The sequence below is a fragment of the Dermochelys coriacea genome, chromosome 4, assembly GCF_009764565.3.
Source record: "Dermochelys coriacea isolate rDerCor1 chromosome 4, rDerCor1.pri.v4, whole genome shotgun sequence".
Lineage (NCBI taxonomy): Eukaryota > Metazoa > Chordata > Testudines > Dermochelyidae > Dermochelys > Dermochelys coriacea.
In genome coordinates this window covers 34,591,150-34,614,904 of record NC_050071.1, presented here as the reverse complement: position 1 = coordinate 34,614,904, position 23,755 = coordinate 34,591,150, and the positions used below count along the sequence as shown (strand labels likewise).

At 40.6% G+C, this 23,755-nt stretch overlaps 1 long non-coding RNA gene across 1 annotated transcript; it reads left to right on the top strand.

Annotated features, from left to right (window-relative positions):
- The first annotated feature begins 700 nt into the window (after positions 1-700).
- Positions 701-21,793, top strand: LOC122459819. The gene is made up of 4 exons (XR_006280762.1): positions 701-714; positions 911-912; positions 8,152-8,161; positions 21,565-21,793. It is a non-coding gene; the product is annotated as an uncharacterized LOC122459819 (long non-coding RNA).
- The last annotated feature ends 1,962 nt before the right edge of the window (positions 21,794-23,755 follow it).

Genomic DNA, 23,755 nt, shown 5'->3' with positions numbered 1-23,755 from the left:
GGCTGACGCATGTGGAAGGGTTATCATTAGCTCAAGCTCTTTCCTGTGTCCGTCTTATCAAACTTCTGTGTGTTCATCCTTTTATTAATGCCAGTTAGTAGCCTAAGAAAGTAACTGGGATTTCTTCAACCAGTTTGACACACATTCTGCTTTTTCAGCTCAATTCAGGTATCTGCTCATGGGAGTGTTTCCCAATACACATGTAGCAGTAATAGCAATAGAGTGTGTGTGTGTGTGTGTGTGTGTGTGTTTAGGAAAGAGAATCTCTTGTAAAAAGCCCTGCTCATATCAAATAAGCTTGGTGCTCACAGCCAGTTCCTAGTCATCAGGTGTCTTCATTGCGATGGGGGAAATAAAGAAAAGACAAGCCTGCTTGTGTAGTGTATTTTTATATTCAAAATAAATATACATACTTAATGAGGAGAAAGGTTGGTCTTGTGGTTAGAGCACTGGACTTGAATGTATGCAGGAGTGGATAAGTGACTCGCTCTGCTGTGGGTTGCCTATCCCGGTCAGTTAGGGCCAGATTCACAAAAGTAATTGGGCTGTTCAGTGTTGCAACATCTAACCCCTAGATATCCTGCCTAGTGGACTTCTTAGTCCTAAGCTAGTTACCCAGGCTCCCCATACAATGCATGAGCAGAGTTCAGTGCCTAAGAAAAGGATACTCGGAGAGCTGTCTAAACTAGTAAGACTGAAATGCAGAGGAAAGGGGTGGGGCCTAGGCCCCCAAATGTATCTGAGTGCCTACTGATGGATGACCCTTACCTGGGAAATGGAAGACCTAGGTTCAAATCCCTGATCTGTCTGATTTTTTGAGCAGAGACTTGAACTCGCATCCCAGATGACTGCCCTATTACCAGACCATTGAATATTCTGGGGAGGGCCTCTCAAGCTCTCTTGTTCAGAGTTGTTCCAATGCATAAATATTCATTGAAGCAGGGATTTGAACTTGGGTCTCCCACCTCCCAGACAAGTGCCCTCACACACCCACTTCCCAACCCATATCAAAGTTCAGGGGTGCTTTGATTACACCTGCAGGATTGAACTTTGGGGCCACTGAAGCTTCAGCTAGGGCACTGGGCAGCTGGTTAGCTGCAGGGAGGTGTCAGGACTTAGATGACTTTGTAAATGTCAGCCAGCAGAAACTTAGGCACCTATGGGGTTAGGCAGCAGCTGAGTGGCAGTTTTTAAAATGTCAGTGGCACCTGGATCTCAGCGTTAGTTTCTCTGTGCTTCAGTTCTCCACCAGCAAATGGGGATAGTACTTCTGATCTTTTTGTTTATTTACATTGTAAGTACTTTGCAACATGGAATGTCTTTGTATGTATGTACAGTGCCTAAGGATCTGACTGGTTTTGCCCTGTGTCCTGAAGCCCTAGCCCAAACTTTGGTTAAAATACAGTTACATTTTTGTTTTGTTTGGGTAGGGAGTTGAGGGAGGGGGAGGCCAATACAATGCTGTTGACCCTGTTGGGAAATGAAAGGCAGGAGAACTGCACCAAATGTGCCTGGGGTGAGGACTAACCCAGACTGAGATTTAGGGTTGCCAACCCTCCAGGACTGGTCTGGAGTCTCCAGGATTTAAAGATTAAATCATGTGATGAAATCTCCAGGAATACATCCAACCAAAACTGGGAACCCTACTGAGACTGCAGTCAAGCAGAGCTGGGTAAGAGAGCCTGGAGAGGGTAGGGCAGAGAGTGGGGAGTACTTTTCTGATGGTAAGGACTCTGTTAAGGGTCCTATGTACCATGGATTCCTCTCTGAAGTGTCGGCACAAAGGCAACAGACAGAGCTGAGGTGGCTTTGCTATGGCAGGCTGAGCTGAGACGGGATGGCAGTGAAATGGATTGGGCTGTAGCTGCAGAGAGCAGCAGTGTACCTACGGTGGTATACATAGTTTCTTTGGGTTTCTGCGTGGGACAGTGGGGCTCAAGTCAGCATTAGTTAAGTTTTCAGAAAGAACCCCCAGAAAACTGAACCCAGCCCATTTTGCTGCTGCTAACACCTGGCAGAAGTTACAGTATTTTGCAACATGGTCTATCTCTAGTGTGTCTCATGGTCTGTCTCTTAGTGTGTGTGCATAAAGTACCTAAGACAATGGGACTCTAATCTCAGCTGGGGCCTCAAGATGTATTGTAATGCAAATAACAGTCTTATGAAAAGAAATTCAATGCTGAAGATATTAAGATCTGGCTGTTTGTCTTTTTGTGGTACGAGTCCACCTAGGAATGCATAAAAGTTAGAGAAACTGAAAATGGCTTTGAAACTGCTCAGAATAGCTTCACTATATCATAAACACCTGAAATATTTATTTTATAAATATGTTGATTGTCTAACATGCATAACAAAGTAAATCCGTAACATGCACTGCAAAATATTACTGAGAAGTGTTTGACCATTAATGCCTTCCAGCTAAGTAGCATAAAGCTGATGGCTGAGGGAGTTTACTGCTAACCCTACACACTGGTAGTTTGGTAAACTTCAAGGATGATGATATATTAGCTGTTTCAGGAGATGGATTCAAAACCTTTCACTTCTAGGTTATTAGTTCAAATATAATCCAAGTCAACAGTGACCAAAAATCACTATTATGACAGTAGTTCAGTGGCATATGTGACATGAGATGGCAGTCCCTCTCCTAGCAGATAAGTGTCCAGATCACGACAATCACAATGATTGACATTAATTGACAGCTTCAGATGATAAGCCAAAGATGGAATGTGCATGAAACTGAAGTTTCCTCTCACCCCTAGAGGTCAGGGTTGAGGCACATTGATAGGGTGGTGTGGTGAATTATTTATTACTGCTTTTTATGCTATACTATCCTGTGGATTGAAGTCCTAATTGACCAGTGGTTTAAGATTGTACTTACCTTTGATGTCAATGGGACTTAAGCACATGCTTAAGTGTTTTATTGAATAAGGATGCCCTGCTGAATTGGAGGCCAAAGCAAGAACTTCAGTTTATGCAGGGATCACACTACTAAATTCATATTTAGGAGCACTGAACTCATTTTTAAAATTCCATTTAAAAACCATACACACAGGAAATCTGAATGTGCAAAATAAATCTGACTGCACACCTACCTCTGCACTATGGGTGAAAATCAGCTGACCAAAAACCTAGGGGAAAACTGAAAATTTAATCAACATTTTTCAAGGTTTTTTTCCATCTAAAAAAATTGAAATTCATAAAATTTTGATCAGCGCTAATGACCCAACTTTTATTGACTTCAGTTAGAAATTTGCCTACTTATCCCGTGTTTAATTTGGTCCTAAGTGTTCATTGTAACTAACTGGTTTATTCATGTTTGTACATTCAGGTTAAAAAAAATCCGTGTTTCCCACTGCAACCAATGACTCATTATAAACCTGATGATTTAAGCATGCTTTACGATAGGTTTATAATATTATCTGAACCTTGTCAGCTAATAGATGTATTAAAATTGCACCTATAACAACAAATTGCTGTTTTTAAAATCTGTTCTTTCAGACATAGCTAAGAATGTTCTCTTACATTGAGCCATGCTGATGGACACTTCTTTTGTTCATCAAAATAAGATGCCTGGAATCATTAGCATTATGCTTCAGTGCTCTGTACAATACAATTGTACAATACAGTGCTCTGTACAATACAATTACAATAAATTGTAGCTGTATCTGCACACAATTTCAATTAGGCATATTCTTGTACAGGGAGGCTGAATCACTCCACTGATAGCTACCCCAGCACAAATTTTCACTAAAAAGTACTAATTTTTATAAGGTGACCAGTAGAGCTGGTGGTGCCACTTATGATTAAGGTTGCCTGACGCTTCCTTTATAACACACAGTTTTCAATTGCTTAACATTTGACAAAGCTATAACCATTCATGCAGAAATTTTCCATGAACTTCTGCCTCAGGCTGAATTTTTTGGTAAATTTTCAGTTAAAATGGTTCAGCTGTTACTGAGAACAAAATTAGGAAAACATACATTATTTTGCTCCATGTTAAAAATATTCTTACAACAATTTCATTCAAAAGCTCTAGTGCCCCCGTGATTTGGAGCAGAAACTTGAAATTTTGTTGTGGGTAGAGGGTTGTATTTCTCAAGGGGAGAAATCACAAATTTGGCCAAGTTATAAACCATTGAAAAAACCTCTGTTCTCACATGCCCAATTGAGACTTGTTGGTTTAGCAGCTAAATTCTCTGAAGATGCCACCTACACTGAACGTGCCCCGTTCCCACTGGCACAGGCAACCTTAATTCTAACATGTCCTTACTTCTGAGGGTTTGACATTGCAACTTTAATGTTTCTTACACACACACAAATCTGTGTTAAATATAAATACAAGCTAATAAAGCACAAAGCAAAATAAACAATGCTATTGATATAAAAGTATGCGGGACATATACAGCCTCATTATTCTCTCATTTGTATGGGTACAATACAGGAGTAACTCCACTGAAGCCAATGGATGTAAAACCAGTGTAAGTGTGAGGAAAAGCAGGTCTATTGTTCCTATGAGATCTTGCCTTGCCAGGACCTATTGCATGACACAGAGACTGATTCTGATCTCCTACCAAAGTAAATCAGGAGTAACTCCACTGAAGTCAATACCAGTGTAAAATCAGGGCTAAAGGTACAATCCAGTCCCAATAGTAGTCAGGGTAACAGTTAGCTTTCCCCATTTACCTCTCAACCTAGCTATCATCAATCAGCTAACTTCTTATTGTTTACTGCTTTTTAAAATGAACTGAAGTGATTTTTTGATCCAAAACAATCTCAGAAGATAAAAAAATGCATTTTTAAAGTACCAGTCAGCTGTTTAAAGACATGACTTCTATAAAAATAGCCATGTTATAAAATTGTTAGCTGTTTAAATTATCAAATTAAACCAAGTAAAAAATAGGACTAATTTTACCTCTTTTATACCTTAACCTCAGTGTAATGCTTCTGCCTAAGGAAACAGCTGGGAGATAAAGCCTGAGTATGAATCATCTCTCTAGTGAAGTATGCTGACTACCTATAACTGGATGAAATGTAATGGCCTGTAATATACAGGAGGTTGATCTAGAATAGATGAACTAATGGTCCATTCTGGCCATGAAAACTATGCATGTAATATAGTTTTTCTTTAATCTTGAAGTCTCTTTTGTCATTTGGGTTCTTATACTGCACCCACCACTGAATTATCTCAGTGCCTAAAGGAGACATCAGCTAGAGGTTGGCTGCAGACCCTAGACCTTTGGATTATGTTTGCTATTTTTTCAGTCAGTTCAGCAGCATAGATGCTGAAGCAAGGGACCAGCAAGGAGGTGGTTAATTATAGCCTGTAAGTCAGCGTAGGCAGAAGATACCTTATAAAAGTCCAGAAACCTGAATTCCCATATTCTGAACTTACTATGGCTCAACCTTACTATCACTTTTGGAGTGATGCATTGAAGTTCTTATGCAATTTTGCATAGAGGTGCTCTATGCTATTAGAAAGGGAGGGTTTTAATCTTGCAGGATGGGATTGCAAACTGGTGCCATTTGAAACCAGGTAGCAAGCCCATTCTCAGTTTCCGCTCTCTGGCACAAAAGGCATGTCAAGATATGCATACGTAAATGCACCTCTGATCTCAGCTCTGGCACTATTTGCTCTCTCTGATAGCTTAATTATATCAAGATTCACTGTTTTATATTATATAATCTTTCTCTGTTTTACAAGATATGTATAAATTTATATTTAAAGATGTGTTTGTTTAATTTAAAAAAAAACATACAAAAGAGAGAGAAAAGAAAAAGATATACAGGCATGCTAACAAACTGGATGATTGAAGCTGTTTGTACTCTCCCAAGAGCAATTTTCCCATTCCCTTTATCTCCCCTATTTTCCCCCTGGATCCTCAATCATTGACTGTCTATTTTTAGATTGTAAATTCCTTGAGGTAGAAAGCATGGATGAAATTCTTGCCCTATAGAAGCCATTGACTGCAATGGAGCCACGATTTTACCCCTAATCTTCTTGCTTGTCTCTACAGTACTAAAGTAGGGGCTACAATACAGAATCTATAACCCTTGTGCCAATTCACAACTTTATTCTGGTTGTTTATATAATACCCAGATGTGCATGGTGCTTTACTGGCAATTTCTCAGCTCTCACTCAGGCAAAACTCTCACAGACAAGTTTCAAGTACAATCGAACAGCAAATTTGACTTTTTTGCATGACGCTGAAGTCAATGGGAATTCTCTTTGAGGAAGACTGATTAACACAGAAGAATCAATCCGTGCAGGCCAAATCTAGCCCTCATGAAAACCCACACCGAAGTCATAGTTACACCAAGGATATATTTAGCTCATTGTGCTTACAAAATTTCTATTATGTTCTGGAAGTGAAAAATGTCAAGCACCGTTGAGTTTCTGGGGGCATGCATGTGCAGGCTGACGGAAAGATGTGATTCACTTCTGCTCTACTAAGGCTTTTTCTTCTTCTTCTTAAATGGTTGCAGCAATGTTTGTGTTCTGTACAAATTGTAATTTGGCAAGTCATATTTATTTTCTGCACTGTGTTGAAATCAATGGCTGGTGTTTGTATGTGAGTCTAGGACTTGGGAAAGATGTGGCATTAACTGACCCAGGAACTGGGTCAAAAAACTGAAACATTGAAAGCTTGCAGAATAAAATAATTTGGAAGTCTAATAATTAAATCTTAGTGTCAGATGACTGATTTAAGAATGAATATGATGCAGTGTCTGTAAAAGCTGCTAGTCCTGAGATCTTCTGTGTTTAACTACAGAGCAGGTACAGCATGGAGAGTTGTAGCACAAGCTCCAATGCTCTGCCCATGAAAGTGTCCCAGAAAGCCTGCTAGAGGTGAGAGGATAGATCAGTCTTCATGGCCATCCAGTCTTTGGCCTCTCATTTGAGGATGCCAAGTTGTACTATTTGTATGGATGGGTTTTGTAATATCAATACTGGTCCACTAGGAACTGGACTGAGACCATTCAATTCACTCCACATAGGCCATAATTTATTTTTAAAAAGCCAGCTGGAACATATGTCACCTGAACAATAGTCTGCCTTTAGAAGCACTCAGTTTTGGGGGGGGGGGATAAATACATATAATCCGACATAAATAAAAACAGAATCAGCCTTCAAAGTGCGTAGCATATGCATGCATAAAGGCACGGAGAGGGGAATGGGCTGTGAATAAATTTCATTATTGATTTCATTTATTATATTGGAGAACACCTTTTTTCAACATCAAAGGGGAAGGCATAAATACATACCACAATGTAATCAAGTCCTTACAATTCAGTACGTATGCACTAGATGCAAGGGGGAAATGTAGTACTTTCCTGGGTTATTGTTTGCAAAAAGAATGTTCATAAAGTCTATAATAGACAGGCTAGATTCTCAGTTGATGTAAAATGGCATACCTCTACCTTGATGGTTCCGACCAGCTAAGAATGTGTCCCAGCAACTCTGTCCTTACATAAATCTTAGGAGCAATTCTAGCCACATACAGCACATTTAATCATCAGCACCTCTCTTCTAACCCATACCAATTCTCCATTTTCAGGTATCATTCGGTTAGCACACTTTAATGAGTTTCCCTTACCTTAGGTGTATAAAATAAATCACATACACCATAAATATACATGACCACATTATGTGTGCATTATTCTTTTAATTTTGTATTGGTTGTGTTTCTTTGAAAGGATGGACATTATGTACTGTTACAAAATGGAGAACTTTAATGAGCATGTTGTAATGTTTTCAGTATCCATTGGCTGGATTCATAAAACTCACTTTGTATCACTACACTTATAATACTATATATTTTTCATATTTCTTTTATAGTTTTGTTATAGCTCCAGTTTGCTTTATTTGAAAATATGGGGTCAGATATTTCAAAAGCATTCTGGGTGCTGAGCTCTTTTGAAAATGCACCTATAAAACTCGCCCATAAGAGCCAGTTGGTCTGAGCACTCTTGACAATCTGGCCCCACCTGAATAGTATATTCAACAAGAAGTTCAGCAATACAATGAAACCTGTGCAAGAACCTCCCACAGCCTTTATTAGGCAAACCTGCTTAAGTGACTCAACCCCAAAGGATCTCAAAAATGTAATTGGCTTGGATTCCACCTAGAGTAGCAAAGGCCTATTGTCCGAGGGCAGAGAGGGTCTGCCCTAGGAGAGTCCTGCTGATTGGGGGCCTGTCCTGGTCTCACCTGTGCTGTGAAAAACAGAAAAATAGCCACTTTAAGTGCAGATATTTTTTTTATACTATAGGTCAGGGTGTGTTTAGTCCACCTGTGAGGCAGGGGCACAGGGTTTCCCATTAAGCAAACCAGTAACAATTGTTGTCTCAGCACTCAGGATTGCCTAGGGACTGCTCCCTGTCTTTGGATCAAGGTGCATAGCACTCCAAAAGCAACAGAGTAGAGGTGAGGCCATTCTCTTCCACTCTCTATGTTCCAGTTTGTATATGTGCAACTCTGCATTGCCCAATGTACCACTCTGCCTTAAAGTCTCAGTTCAAAGACACAATTGTCCTTTATGCATTTGCTCAGCAGATCACATTGGGAAATATAGTCCTCATATGTGACAAAATACAAACTGACACCTAGCTACATTACTACAGCACCTAGATACTCCCATGATTGGTGCTCTATAAATGACTAAGATAATGATATAATTTACAAGTTTTATTCTCTTTTAGCACTAATTTTAAATACAGCACATTTTAATTTTGTTGAGAATGTATATAGTGTCTATACAGCGTAATAATAATACTTTGCACTTAACATAGCACTGTCCCTCTGAGAATCTCCAAGATTTTACATATAGTAATGAATTTAACCTGACAACCTTCCCCCTGCCCTGTTACACTAATAAAAATAATACCAACAAGATCTTGTAAGAGGGACAAGGCAAATTGCCACGTTTATTGTAAATACAACAAAATATTCCTACATGCAATTTCTATATAGATCCATTCACACACACACACATTCACACACAGGTTCTACATAAAGGTTGTTATAGTTACCAGCCTAGATGTTGCTCGTGCCAAGTTACTGGCCGGGTGGCCTAGACACGAGAGTGGAGCCGAGTCGTTGTCAGATGCGCATCCGATGCTCCTGGAGGGTGGTCGTAGAACCAGACTCAAAGAACACAGTCCCTGGGCCCAATTTTTATAGGTCTCTGGTTCAATACAAGTCTATGGGAGTTGCTTTATCATGCTGAATTTACAACTGAGATGACCGTCAATCAGCAGGGGGTACATCCATGACAGCTCCATGATGGCTAGGTGTTATCTTCTTGTTCTTCCTTGATGTGTTTTGGGTGGATTCCAGTTCCCTCCGGGGGTCATCCAGTTATCTCCACTTTGTATAGTCTTCGGCCCATCGATATCAAGGTTGAAATTCTTAGGATTAGGCTGGCACCATTTACTAACCAATTATTTCCCTGCTTCAGGCTCTCAAGTCCATTCACTCATCATTCATTCTTTTCCTTAACAACACAAATTATGACTCTTGATTCATTTAACAAGTTTTATCCCACTATCTATTTTTCCCTCTTTGGATACCAAGATTTACATAGGCATGACAAGGGGCCCCCGCGGGGGGAAGAGCATCAGGATGTTGTTTTAAAGAATTCTTATCACTTTCAAGCACATACTCTTTGTCCTGTACCAGCCTGAAATAATTAGCACTTTGGCCTTGCATTTGTTACAGAGTGAAATTCAACAGCATGGAACTGATATTCATACCTTTTTACATACTCTTTTGTCTATCTTTATTTCTACTAGTACATAATTATAATTCTATCATACTTATCTAACTTTGAGGGCGACCCAACACCCCCCCCCCACCCATGGTAAAGAAAATAAGTATTACAATCTCCAGTTCACAGAGCAAAACTGAGGCAGTTAAGCAAAAAGGCACCTGAAAACTCTGCAGCAAACCCATGCATAGAAACTAAATCTCCAGATTCTCAGTCCTATGGATTAACCATAAATATTGTGTATATGTAATTCTAGAGATTGGCCCATTCCCATTGGGCCTGAACCAACTGAAGCCACTGGCAAAATCTCCTATTGATTTCAGTGATGTAGGATTAGGCCCATTGAACTGTGGAACCTAGACTACAGGCTCCTGGGGACAGAAATTCTGCCCAGATTATAGGGAGAAGCAAAATAAACCAGCCATAATCCCTATTCTGCTGGTGGGGGGAGGGGTCTTGGAGCTGGCTTGAACAAACCAAGAAGTGGTCAGGATTGGCCAAGGAGAGTGGAGGTGTGAGCGTAAGTATCCCCGTATTCACACCCTACACACTACTGCAATGATATTTGTACAAAATATGCCCTGTGAGATATCATATGAAAACTAATAATATGCTGGTTATTAATATCATTGTAAAATGCATGCATTACCTTATGTGAAGTAATGCATTCCCTCTGTATGATGTTACCTAGAACACATTTAAGACCAGACAAACTAACCTAGGTAAAAATAATAAACAGGTCTGTCCGAGACAAAGGAATGTGGGTTTACCTCAGTTTATATATTAGCAGTAAACAAACCTGTTGAGCTAAACCAGTGGGGATTATCATGGATTTGAGAGACAAAGAATTAGCATGGCACCTGCATGCCAGAGAGATACAGGAGACTGAATCCCCAGAATGCCTTCCTGACTTGTAAAACAAAGGCTATCCTTTTGGAAATACAAGGAATATAGAGAGATTCCATCTTTATCTTTCACATGGGAGACACAGAAACCAAGCAATTTGATCACTGTGATGGGTCTTGACCAGGCTGGCTAGTAAAAAGCTGGAAAGGAGACTGAGGGTAAGAGAAACCATCTTGAACAAAGACTATCTTGCTAGATTAAGTTTTAGACTTTTAGATGTGTTTTCACTTTTATTTGCTTTTACCCATCTCTACCATTATCTCTAAATTCAGTGTTTTCCCCCAGGAATTGAAATTAGGCGAGGTGTTGGAATATTCGGGTTGGGGGGGTGAGGGCTGACGAGGGTTGAGACTGTGAGGGCAAAGGTGGGCTGTATGGAACCATAGTAAAAGCTGAAAAATGTTTCATGACCATTTTATTAGATTTAACTCATGTTTTAAAATCATCACAAAAATTAAAGTTGGCTATTCAAGCCTACTATGAAGCACAACATCTACATCCTTCTTGGGTTCTTGTTGTACTTTTGCACTCTTTGGTGTGTTCTTGTCTGTTACTTCCAGTCCTTCATGATATGCTCCTGATCAGGCAGAAGGTAACTTCTTTCAGAACACAAAATTCTATTCAGTGAGGAAAAAGAATGCTCAGCTGTAGCTCTTGTAACTGGGAGCAGCAAGATATTAATTCCTACTTCATTCATCTCAGGAAACAGCACAAAGATCGGATTGAACCACTAGTGATGATAAAGAAGGAGTTGAAGTTAAATCTTCATTTGTTTGTCGTATGATATTCCACTCTGTGTTCAAAATTTTCTATTCTGTCCTGGTCACATGGCAGACCCACTGCTGGTAATGCCTCACTCCACTCAACTGTAGATGTTTTATAAGACAGGCATCTGTAAAAGATATGTAGATGTTGAGTAGAATCCAGTTGTTGTAGATTTGTAAGAATCAAGTCTGTCTTCTTTTTCAGCTGACTTAACAAACACTTCTTGTCCTGTTCACTTAAGGAGTCAATATAAATGCCTTCATTAGTCAACTTGTAGACTGAAGTCTTTGCTTCTTCCAGTACTTTTTCAGTGGATAGCTCTCTGATTGATCTAAGAGTAGACAGCATTCTTAACAGCCTCATTAAGTCCTTCTAAAATTGGCTTTGACAGTGACTGGCTTATAAGGCTTTCTGCATGTTGAGGCAGTCCAGAGGTATCGTGTTTTGCAGCCTTTTCATATAGGTTGCCAGTATTGGCTTAGCTGACCAGTCTGGCAAACCAAGCTCCTCCATTTTTACTATATAAATCCATGATATTCCCACATCTTGAATATTGTGTGCAGTTCTGGTCATCCCATCTCAAAAAAGATTGGAAAAGATACAGAGAAGGGCAACAAAAAAGATGTGGGGTATGGAACAGATTCCATATGAGGAGAGATTAAAAAGACTGGGACTTTTCAGCTTGGAAAAGAGACGACTAAGAGGGGATATGATAGAGGCTTATAAAAGCTTGACTGATGTGGAGAAAATGAATAAGGAAGTGTTATTTACCCCTTCACTTAACACAAGAACCAGGGGTCAGCCACTGAAATGAATAGGCTGTTAAAACAAACAAAAGGAAGTATTTCTTCACACAACGCACAGTCACCCATGGAACTTTTTGCCAAGGATGTTGTGAAAGCCAAAACTATAACAGGGTTAAAAAAAAAACTTGATAAGTTCATGGAGGTTAGGTCCATCAATGGCTATTAGCCAGGATGCAACATCATGCTCAGAGTGTCCCTAACCTCTGTTTGCCAGAAGCTGGGAGTGGACGACAGGGGATGGATCACTTGATGATTCCCTGTTCTGTTCATTCCTGCTGAAGCACCTGGAATAGTCAGTGTCGGAAGACAGGATATTGGGCTAGATGGACCATTGGTCTGACCCAATATTGCCATTCTTACATAAAAAATAATTATAATAATAAAAAAGTTTAGTACAGAAACTCCTCAAGATAATGACCTCTTGAGATAGTGATGTTGTGAGATAACGACCTTGCAAATAATGCATTTTAAAAATCTTGGCCTACTAGAAAACATATTTATACAAGTTTCCCAGTAACAAATCTAGCATTCTGGAGCAAAGTCCCTAAAACATAGTCTAATGCTCTGGCCACTGTTGTTTGTTGTGCCACTGTTCACTCTACTGCTCCATCTCCAATGGCCCTGCACTGTCACTTTCTGCTGCCACCTGCCACTGTGACCTCTTTGAGTTGGTCTCTCAAGTTTCCAACCAGCTCTCAGTGATTTCAGCTCTCAGTGGGGGAACCTCACAGTGAGTGCAGGCTGAGCTGTCTCTTCCACTGAAACACTGTCCCACAGCAGGTCTAAGCACTTAAACCTGATTATCAGTGATTTCAGCTTTAGTGGTCACTTAACAAACCAAAAGACTCTCTATGGAGCCTAATCAGCTCTATCTCTAAACAGAGTGGGGCAGGTCAAACAGAGCCTATGACTCTTAATCCCTGCTCTTTTTCTAATAAGCTTATTTTACATCCCCTATAAACCATGCAGTGCTGTGTTTGAAGGGAAGGGTGTATTTACCCCAGTTAAATTAATAAACTGTAATGTACTGACTCTTTACAGAGCAGCAAACTTAATATAGTCTATGAATGCATAGTGGGAGGGGCTGTGCATAGCAGAGAAACATTTCTGAGGAGCTCGGGGGCTGGAGTTCACTGCTTGTTATCTGCTAGCAAGGTTTGGGCCAGGAAAGTCTTGAGTTTGCTGGTGAGGAAGACAGACTGGTGGAGCAGAGAGCTGACTGACAGTCTAACCATGAGCAAAACTCACTCTAGCTGAGGCATAGTGGTAACACTGTGGTTCACAACCTTGGGCATCTCCAGCAGCATGTTACAGGGAGTCAGGGCATCCTTTGCTAGTCAAGCTATTCCTTTGCTGGAGTTCTGAACAGAATGTACAGATAGTCTCCCCCAGCCAAATTCTCAAGGTGGGCAGTGGCAGTGTTTAGCCCTTTAAGACTAAAGCATGGATATGGTGACCATCCTGATGTTCTGTAAGACTCATCTTTCTCCCCCAGCTTTCCTGGTATAGGAAGAAGGAGACAACAGGTGAGTCTTACAGCAGGACTGGGAAGGGAATAAGGACAGAGGTGAATTATTATAGCTCAGTTTGGGAGGGGAAAGCCTATTTCTGATGTCTGCACCTAGAGACTTGCTGATGGGGCAAATTTAAAGGAATCATAGAGCCAGATTCTGCCACCTTGCTCATGTGGAGTAGTACTTTATACATAGTTCTGGTGACATTAATATGACTATTTGAGAAGTAAGATACTATTCAGGTCAGGTTTACTACCACTTACTTTATATAATTTACGTCACTCGGAGTGTGAATAAGCCATCCCTCTGAGCGACATAAATTATACCGACCATATGTGCCTGTGTGGACAGTGCTATGTTGGTGGGAGAGCTTCTCCCACCAACATAGCTACCGCCTCTCACTGCGGTGGTTTTATTATGTCAACAGGAGAGCTCTCTCCCATCTGCATATAGCATCTTCACCAGATGTGCTATAGTGGTGTAGCTGCATCAGTGCAGCTGTGCTGACGTAGCGCTTCTAATGTAGACTAGCCCTCAGTTTGAGTAGGGTGGCAGAATCAGGGCATAAGAGCTTCCTGATCCTTTTGAATTAGTAACAATATGCCTTTGCACTCAGAACTAGAGACAAATCCCATCTCCTGGATGTGGCTTTCTCACAATATACCTCTCAACCACACATCAGCATCCTCATTTATTTAAAAAAAAAGTCCCAGCACTAACAAGGGAGAGAATAAATATTTTGTGTTTGCTTCTTGTGGAAGGTACTCTAGACACACTGGTTAGATGTGACCCTTCAAAAATCTAGATAGTCTTTAAAAGTTTAATTGTCCTATTATTAAACTTTCTTTCTTGTATGCTGAAGTGCACAACACTATTTTAATTGCAAAGTGCAGTACCTGCATATGTTTTCCCTCATTTTCTTCACAGCTTCCGGATGGTGTGGAGCAAATGATTTTGCTACTTAGAGCTTCAGAATTTGAAGCAGGTGACTGTACATGTAGGTGCAGCATTTTGTCTCCCTTCATCACTAACTACAGCTAGTAGCCCAAGTGATCAAACAAAAGAACAACAGCAAAAAAAGCTTAACAGTCAGCTTTTCCTTTTCATTTTTCCAGGGGTAGCTGAGTTATTGTTGAAGAAACTTTTTCAACTTAAAAAATGTAATATATTTAATATTTTAAAGCTACATTTTATGTTATTAAGAAGAACCCCTTTTCCTATTTTTAAAATGAGTGACCATTCAGTTATACCTGTATAATCCCATCAAAACCAAAGGGATTGTGCAGTGTAACTGAGGATAGAATTTAGTCTACTGTGCCCGTCCATCATTGCAAATGACTTGGTGTGGGGTTTGCGTAGTGCTTCTATATTGGATTTAATAAAAATAATGAAAAATAACATTCTTATGTCACCGCTCTCCTGCTAGAAGATTCCAAAATGCTTTACAAACAATGGCCCCAGTCCTACCATTGACATCAAGTGAGCACAGCAGGCAGCTGGATCAGTGCCTATGGAACTGATTCTGCAATCAGATCTGCTAGTCTGGACCCCTGCATTTGTGCAGATCCCCTCAGGGCTGTACATGAGCACAGGGATCCTTGCTAGAAGATCCAGTAGCAGGATTAAGGTCTGAATGTACTGAAAAGCAGCAATCATTGGAGCGTAGAATGTAGCAGGCATTTGGCACCAGCATTATTACACAGCAATATTTAGAAGAGGGAGAAAGCCATTTTGTTCATTGGGATGCAACAATATTAGTTGTGGCGACTGTGGAAGTAAAGAAAAAAATCAGCAGAGCTAAGAGAGGAGCTAGGAGAAGAGAACAAAAAAGATTGACAACTTTTTTCTCAGTTCAGTTCCCAAACAAACAACTTACTTAAGATTGTAAATAAATATCAATGACTTAAGGGGAAAAAAATCTTCAAAGAACATTGTCAGCCAGATTTTCAATACTCAGCAGCTTCTATTCTCAGACTTCTGAAAATCTGGCCACTTCACTTAGGTGACTAGATGGGATCTGAGCACTTTTGAAAATCTGGTCCTGTCCCTTTAAACACACACAGACACAGAGACCAGAAATATAAAGTTTGCTTCATACTTAAAAAATTTGTTTTGAAAGTATACAGAGTCAAAGTAGTACAAATAGCTGTAATTCTTGTTTGTATCCTTCTATCCCTACCTACTCACCACCAAATATAAATATAAACATTACACTGGCACCACACAGTTAAAGTTGTCCAAACAACCTGACCCTCCCCTTTCCACAGTACAACATGAAACAATCTTTTAACATGGGTATTGTGCAGTCTTTAGTATTGTAACTATTTTTTAAACTATGAATTATGAAAAAATAGTGTATGTGTGTGTCAACTCCTCTGTGTTTTCTCTGCAGAATAGGTAAAACCATAGATTATATGGGAGAAAAGAAGTATACAGTCTAGTGGCCGAAATACAGGAGTGGGTGTTAGGAAGCGTGGTTTCTCTTCCTGGCTCTGCCATAGACATCATGTGTAACCCCAATGTTCAAATTTAAGTGACTAAAGTTATAAATTCATAGCTAGGCACCCATCTTTGAACATTGGGGCCTTAATCTCTGTTTCCTATCTGAAAAATGAGAATAATAATATTTGTTGGCCTCATGAGGGTGTACTGAGATTAAATTTATTTCTGTAAAGCTGATGATTTTATCAAATGGAAGGTGCTATGGAAGAAAAATGTATTATTTTATGTATTGCCTAGGAGTATGAAATATTCTGGGATCTGTGGCTGTATTTGCAAAATGAGAAGGTTCAAAGGAGACAGCTAGTTGCATGTGGGTAGTGGAGTCCTGGAGCCCTATTGAGGGAGTAAATAAGATATGTTTAGGGCTATTTCTAATCTCTGTGGAGACGATAGATTGGTACTTGTAGTTTATATGGAGTGGTTGAGAAAGGAAGTTTGGTATTCAGTGGTACTGGAACAATTTTTATCATGAGGATGCTGAAGGCAGAAATCATGTATTTGGATTGTTATTACTACTTCAGGCCAGGGGGTGGGGGCAGCAGCACTCCCAGCACCCCTAGTTATATGGTGGTATTTGTGGAATGTATGTTATGTGTACAGGACCATGTGTATTTCATGACCACAGAATTTGCCATGGGACCCACCTCTTGTCATAGAACTTAAGCTTTCATTTAGAAAAATGTTTCTATCCCTCATGGTTATGAAGAAAGCCTTGAAAATAGGCAGTGTTTGTGCAGGGATATCTGCCAGAACCTATTGGCACCCTGCAACAATAACTCTGACAGATTTAAACTGAACCCCAAAGACGACTATTTATATGTCAATAGTGTTCACTATTTCACTGATGATCATTTCTGCAGAAATATCCAGATAATGTGTTTATCTCATAAGCCCAAACCACTTCCCAAACATTCCCAGATGCTAAAAGTCCCACCTCTTCCCTATCCAGTTGCTGAAATTTTCATCTTCCTCTTTTACTTCTTCTGCCATGTGATTGAGTTTTGCCAGTATAAAAACCTGTCCATTGAAAATGGAAAGTGTGAGGACAGCGTAAAATGCATTGAAGGCATTAAATGCATTAAAATAATACAGAGGTTTGTTAGTCTCTAAGGTGCCACAAGTACTCCTTTTCTTTATGTTAGTTGTATCATTCAGTTTCATGTCTAACTCATTGTAAACCTCCAGTGTTTAACTTAAATAAAGCTCCCAAAGAATTTCCAGACAACCATACCAGAGTTACAGAATCCAGGGACTTTGCTGAAGAATTTGGGTCCAGTTTGTCACAGAGCACACAGGAACTGGAGTATGTAGAAGGTAAAATGGACACCCATTGTGGTGTTTTGGCTTCAGTGGGAAGATAAGATGGAGGAGGGTAGGGTCTTTGATTAGTAATGTGTGTTAAATGGCTAAACTGCCTCGACACTTTTGAAAATCCCATTAGGTGCATATCTGCATCTTTAAGTGCTTCTGAAAATCTAGCTCTTTGGCCTTAACTTCTCCATGCCTTAGTTCCTCATCTGTAAAATGGAGATAACGATACCCCCTCATCTCACAGGGGTGTTGTGTAGATAAAATCATTAATGTCTGTGAGGCATTCATATGGTAGGAGCACCAGAAACCACCCAAGAGGATATTTATAATCTTGTGTTCAGTGCAAGGTTTGGATGGTGTTAATTTAAATAAGGCCAGCGGTGACACACTGAATAAGGACGATATAAAGAAATATTGAATAATTTCCCATTCACTGAATAAGGCAGGAATCCTATGGAAAAAATAGTATGTGAGTATGTAGTTACAGACTGTATCATAATATATACAGATAAGGGGCCAGAATTAAGGTTGCATAGGTAACCTTAATTCTGGCATTTCCTAACTTTGAGTGCTTGACTTAGTAGCCTTATCATTCTTTTAGCATAATTTTTTTGGATGTAATATGTATTTACAACTTTAACTCCAGTTCAACAAAGTTTTTATATGAGAATTTCTCTGTTATTTTTTAATTATATTTTTTTCAAGAGTCCATGCAGACTTTGTAAATGTCCAGAATTTGTATGAATTTTATAAACTCCCAGGACTTCATGTGGAATTAAAAATCTTCAAGAAGTCCTTGTGGGGATCTGACAGTAACTGCAGAAGGATTCCTTGCAGATCTTTTAACCTTTGCAGGAGTCCTGTGAGATTTATAAAACCTGCAAAACTTCCTGCTAGTTTTATAAAACGTGTGAGAATCCCAATGGAGTTTATTATCTTGCACTATCCCAGGGTTTCCAGCACAGATTACAACTTGGTTTGATATGTTGTGGCTGTTATATCCACCACAAGAACTCTTGCACAGGTTCTAAATACTGCTGGGATTCCTAGAGGGTTGCAGCCTGCAGTGATTATAATCCTCACAGGGGTCCCTGCAAGAGTTTTTTCCTGGGTAGAAATCCCTGTGGTGGCTGTTACCATTACAAAAATCCCTGCCAAAGTTTTTCTTACTGCATTCTTCCGCTTTATTCCATGTATCTTGCCAGCTGTGACACAGACTTTAAGCATTCTTCAGTCTAAGGATGCAGACATCCTAAACCTCATATAACTTTCCAGCTCATCTGCAACTTCAGACTTTTTAAAGTCCCCCCAATCTGAGCTGCAAATTTCACAAACTTGCCAAATTCTTGGCAAATTTTCATGAAAAGCCCTTCTCATTCCAGAGGGCAGCACATTAAACCAAATCTTAATCCAAACTGTCTTTTTTTCCCTCATAATCAAAGTTAGAAAACATTTCCAAAAGTGAAGACTTCTGATACTTCAAATGGTTGCAGCTAACAACTTGTGTGAACCCTCCCTCCCCCACCCCAATGTTATTACACACACAAGTCTTATCTGTCAGTGACCTCACATTACTCCTGGGGGAATTCTGCTCAAAAAAATTAAAAATTCTCTGCACAATATTTTAAAATTCTGCAAATGTTATTTGTCAAAATAACACTACGTAGTCACACCAGTTTCAATTATTGTGGTAATTTATTTCAAAATACCTATCAGCAAGTATGTCTGTAATGATACAGACACCAAAAAAATTTCCCTAGGAGCAGAGAGTTAAAGAAACCCCTATGACAAACTAGTTCCTATTTCTCTTCCCCCCCTCCCCCGAGCCCAGCTGAGGGTTCAGACACCCACAATCCTTCCCCGCAGAGCCCAGCTGCAGGGCATCCCCCCAGTCAATATATCTGAATCCCCTACTCCCCAGAGCCCAGCCACAGGGCCCCCCAGCCCAGACACCCATACTCCCTCCCCCACATTGCCCACCTGCAGACTCCCCCCAGCCGAGACACTCACACCCCCTTACCCGCAGAGCCCAGCTGCAGCCCCCCCCCTCCCCGGGCAACCCAGCTTACCACTCAGAGCCCAGGGATCCAGAGGGAGAAGTGGCCTGATGCTGGGTCCTGGGCTTGCCCAGCGTTTCCTGCACAGCACCACCTTTCTTCAGGGCAGACGGGGAACTACAGCTGCCAGGAACGCTCCAGGTCCTCCCCCTGGCAGTGTCTTCTATGTGCGAGCTGGGCTCTGAGGGGTCCATCAGCCCTTAGTGGCAGCCAGCAGTATTGCAGCCCATTTCTGTGAGGGAAATTAATTTCTGCAAAATTCTGCATTGTACAGTGATGCAGAATTCCCCCAGGAATGTCACATGAGAAATTGTAGATGGATTGGTTTTATCTGGACAAAATCAGTGGCATTTTTGAGCTAAAACCTCCGCAAGGATGTAAAGCGTTGATTCAGAAATTATTGGGTGAGGTGTAGATGATTATAATGGTCTCTTCTGTCTTTAAAATCTATGAATTAAAATAAGGCTGAGTATAGAAAACAAAGTACAACCTTCCTATGGAGAAAATGCTGTCTCCCCATAATAACTGTAGCTTTATGGTAGCAATGTGCAAAAATTCATGTTGCTGCTGGAAGGATATTTGCAGGACACAGGATCACCCTACCAAAACTGGGATATTGCTATAAGATGCTAGATTTCTTCATTAAATAGGACTATTCTCTACTAAACCATGTAATGATGCACCAGTATTTGTTACAGAGATCTCCTTCAGATTTTATCAGATATTGATTTGAACACATTTCAGTATAAAAATGTCCTATTGAAAATACACACAATATTGTGTTGAGCCAAATAGGGCTACATGTAGCCTTTTAGGCACAGCTCAGCCTTGGAGTAGTGTGGACCACCTAGTGGGAGCACCAGAAGACGTTGTTCCTCAGGAAGGCATTCCCTTGCATGTCTAGGCACTGCTGGTTGGTGTGGAATGGAGTGACGAAGAGTAGCCTGGCTTATGTCCACTTTGTGATAATGTATGCCCTAAGAGATGCTAGCCAGAAGCATTCCTATCATCATTCAGGACAGCATAGATACTGCAGTTGTGGTATGACCTGCACAGGGTGTGCCCTCTTTACTCCCTTGCGCATGTGCCAGCCAGTCTGGTCTTCAGTTTTTTCTGCTGTCAGGGTTCCCTCCCCACTCAAGAAGACCTTTTTTTTTTCTTTTACTGGGGCATTGATTTTCATAACCATTTGTCCCCATAACAAGTGGCACTGATGGTGGTACTGGAAAACTGGAGTGTCTAAGGGAATTGCATGTGTGACTTGTGGTTAGCCAGTGGTGTAAAACCAAAGTTCTATCTGTTTGGCTGGTTTGGTTCACCTTAGAGGTGGAAAAACCTCAGCCTTGGGCTGTAACTGCCCTGCTTTAAGCAATTTGTCTTGAATTGGCACTCTCAGTTGGGTCCCACCAGAACCAGCATCGTTACAGTGGTGTAATCATGCTAGGATCCACAGAACCAGGTCAATTAAACTTTGGATCAGAACCCACGCTATCCAAATTTGAATTTTGGTATTGAGAGTTCAGTTGGTTAAAGAGCAGTTGCAATGGGTGAGCAAAGAGCATATGAGGCCCTTGACAAAAAAGCCCTGAAAGATTTGTGTTCAGAAAAAGAAATACGCTTTAGAAACAACGCTACAAATCAAGAACTGAGGGATCTGTTAATGGACAGTGATCAGAAGACAGGAGCACAGCCCTTACCTGATACTGCAGACGCAATGAAACTGCAAGCCCTGAGAGATGGCCTGCAGTTGGAACATGAACAAAATTCAGAAATTCAAATGATAGAGAAGCAAGCCTTGGCCCAGCTGGAGAAGGAGGCTGATGAAAGAAAGGAAAGGGCTTGTAAGGGGCATCTGGAGCTGCTGGCTGCTGAGGAGAAAGCTCACCAAATGCAACAGAAGACTCACCAGATGCAACAAGAAACTGCCAGACTCCAGCTCCAAGTCAAAAAAACAAGGGAAGAACAGCAGAAACTGTATCCTCTTTAAAGTCCAGGTTATAACAATGTTGGTATGTTGTATAACTCTGAGCAGTTGTCTGGGTGTAACCAAATGTATCCCAGCACTACCACTATGTCAGGGTTCCCTCCCCACTCTGAACTATAGGGTACAGATGTGAGGATCCGCATGAAAGACTCCCTAAGTTTATCTCTACCAGCTTAGGTTAAAAACTTCCCCAAGGCACACATTCTTCCTTGTCCTAGGAATGGTATTGCTGCCACCACCAAGTGATTTACGAAAAGGACCACTTGGAGTTCCTGTGTCCCCAAAATATCCCCCCCAAGCCCATTCACCCCCTTTCCTGGGGAGGCTTGAGAGTACACAAGGTGAACACAGACCAGCCTCTTGGGTTTTTAGGACACTAAAAACTGATCAAGTTCTTAAAAGCAGAACTTTATGATAAAGAAAAAGTAAAAGAAGCACCACTATGAAATCAGGATGGAAGATAATTTTACAGGGTAATCAGATTCAAAACACAGAGGAGTCCCCTCTAGGCAATACTTCAAAGTTACAACCCCCCCCCCAAAAAAAGAAATAAACCTCCCTCTTAGCCGAGGGAAAATTCACAAGTTAAAACAAAAAATAATCAAATGCATTTCCTTCCTATTACTTACAAATTTTAATCTTAGATGCTTAGTTCAAGTATGGCTTTAGCAGATGTATTTTTCCTGCCCTGGTTCATCACTGTCCCACAGAGAACACAATGAAACACAAAACAAAAACTTTCCCCCACAGATTTGAAAGTATCTTCTCCCCTTATTGGTCCTTTTGGATAGGTGCAAACCACGTTATCTGAGCTTCTTAACCCTTTACAAGTAAAGGAGGGATTTTATGCTACCCTTAGCTGTATGTTTATGACATCTGCTCTTTTTGTCTCCTTTCATGCTGTTCTTTACTCTTGGAAACAGCCTCCTAATGAATGTGCTGAAAGCAAGCACACTCGTTCTCATTAAATCACTTCTGAAAACTCATCTGTTCCATGTAGCCTGACAGCAATAAAGCCCCTATGCCAATTTGTCTACTGTACCTGTTCACACTTTTACATTCTCAGTCAATGCTATTGTATTCTGTTTAGTTTTTTGCTTAGCAGATCTTACCTGTTGTAAAGAATCAGGTACAGCTAAAGCACTATCCAAATGATAAATAATTCTAAGAGTGGGTGTAGAGAAAGTAGATAAGGAAGTGTTGTTTACTACTTCTCATAACACAAGAACTAGGGGTCACCAAATGAAATTAATAGGCAGCAGGTTTAAAACAAATAAAAGGAAGTATTTCTTCACACAACGCACAGTCAACCTGTGGAACTCCTTGCCAGAGAATGTTGTGAAGGCCAAGACTATAACAAGGTTAAAAAAAGAACTAGATAAATTAATGGGGGATAGGTCCATCAATGACTATTAGCCAGGATGAGCAGGAATTGTGTCCCTAGCCTCTGTTTGCCAGAAGCTGGGAATGAGCGACGGGATGGATCACTTGATAATTACCTCTTCTGTTCATTCCCTCTGGGGCACCTGGCCACTGTCGGAAGACAGGATACTGAGCTAGATGGACCTTTGGTCTGACCCAGTAGGGCCATTCTTATGTTCTTATGTCCAATCTTGAGAGGTGCTTAGCACCCAAAGGATGATTGTGTGGCCAAGGCACAGGGCTGAGGTTCAGGATATCTGGGTTCAATTACTATCTTTGGCAAGTATCTCCTGTGTAACCTTGGGGTGGGATTTTCAAAAGCATGTAACTTTGGCCTAACTCAGCTCCCATTGGGAGTTTTACCATTGACTTCAGTGGAAGCAGAGCTGGGCCACAGTGGGCTCCTTTGAAAATCCCATCCTTAACCTCTGTGCTTCAGTTCCCCATCTGTCAAAAGGGAATAATATTATTTTCTTTCTACCGTCCTTTGCCTGTCTTGTCTATGTAGATTGTACTTTCTTTGGGGAGAATACTGCCCCGGCACAACATGGGTTTGATCTTAGTTGGGATCTCTAGGTGCTACAGTGATTAATAATAATTCAGTGTTGCCAATCCTTTCAGTTTAACATGTCTTGTGATATTTGGTGTTTTGCTTAAAGTCCAAGCACCTGGAGCCAGAGGATGATATGAGACTCTCTGTTTTCATTTTTAAAAGGTAAAT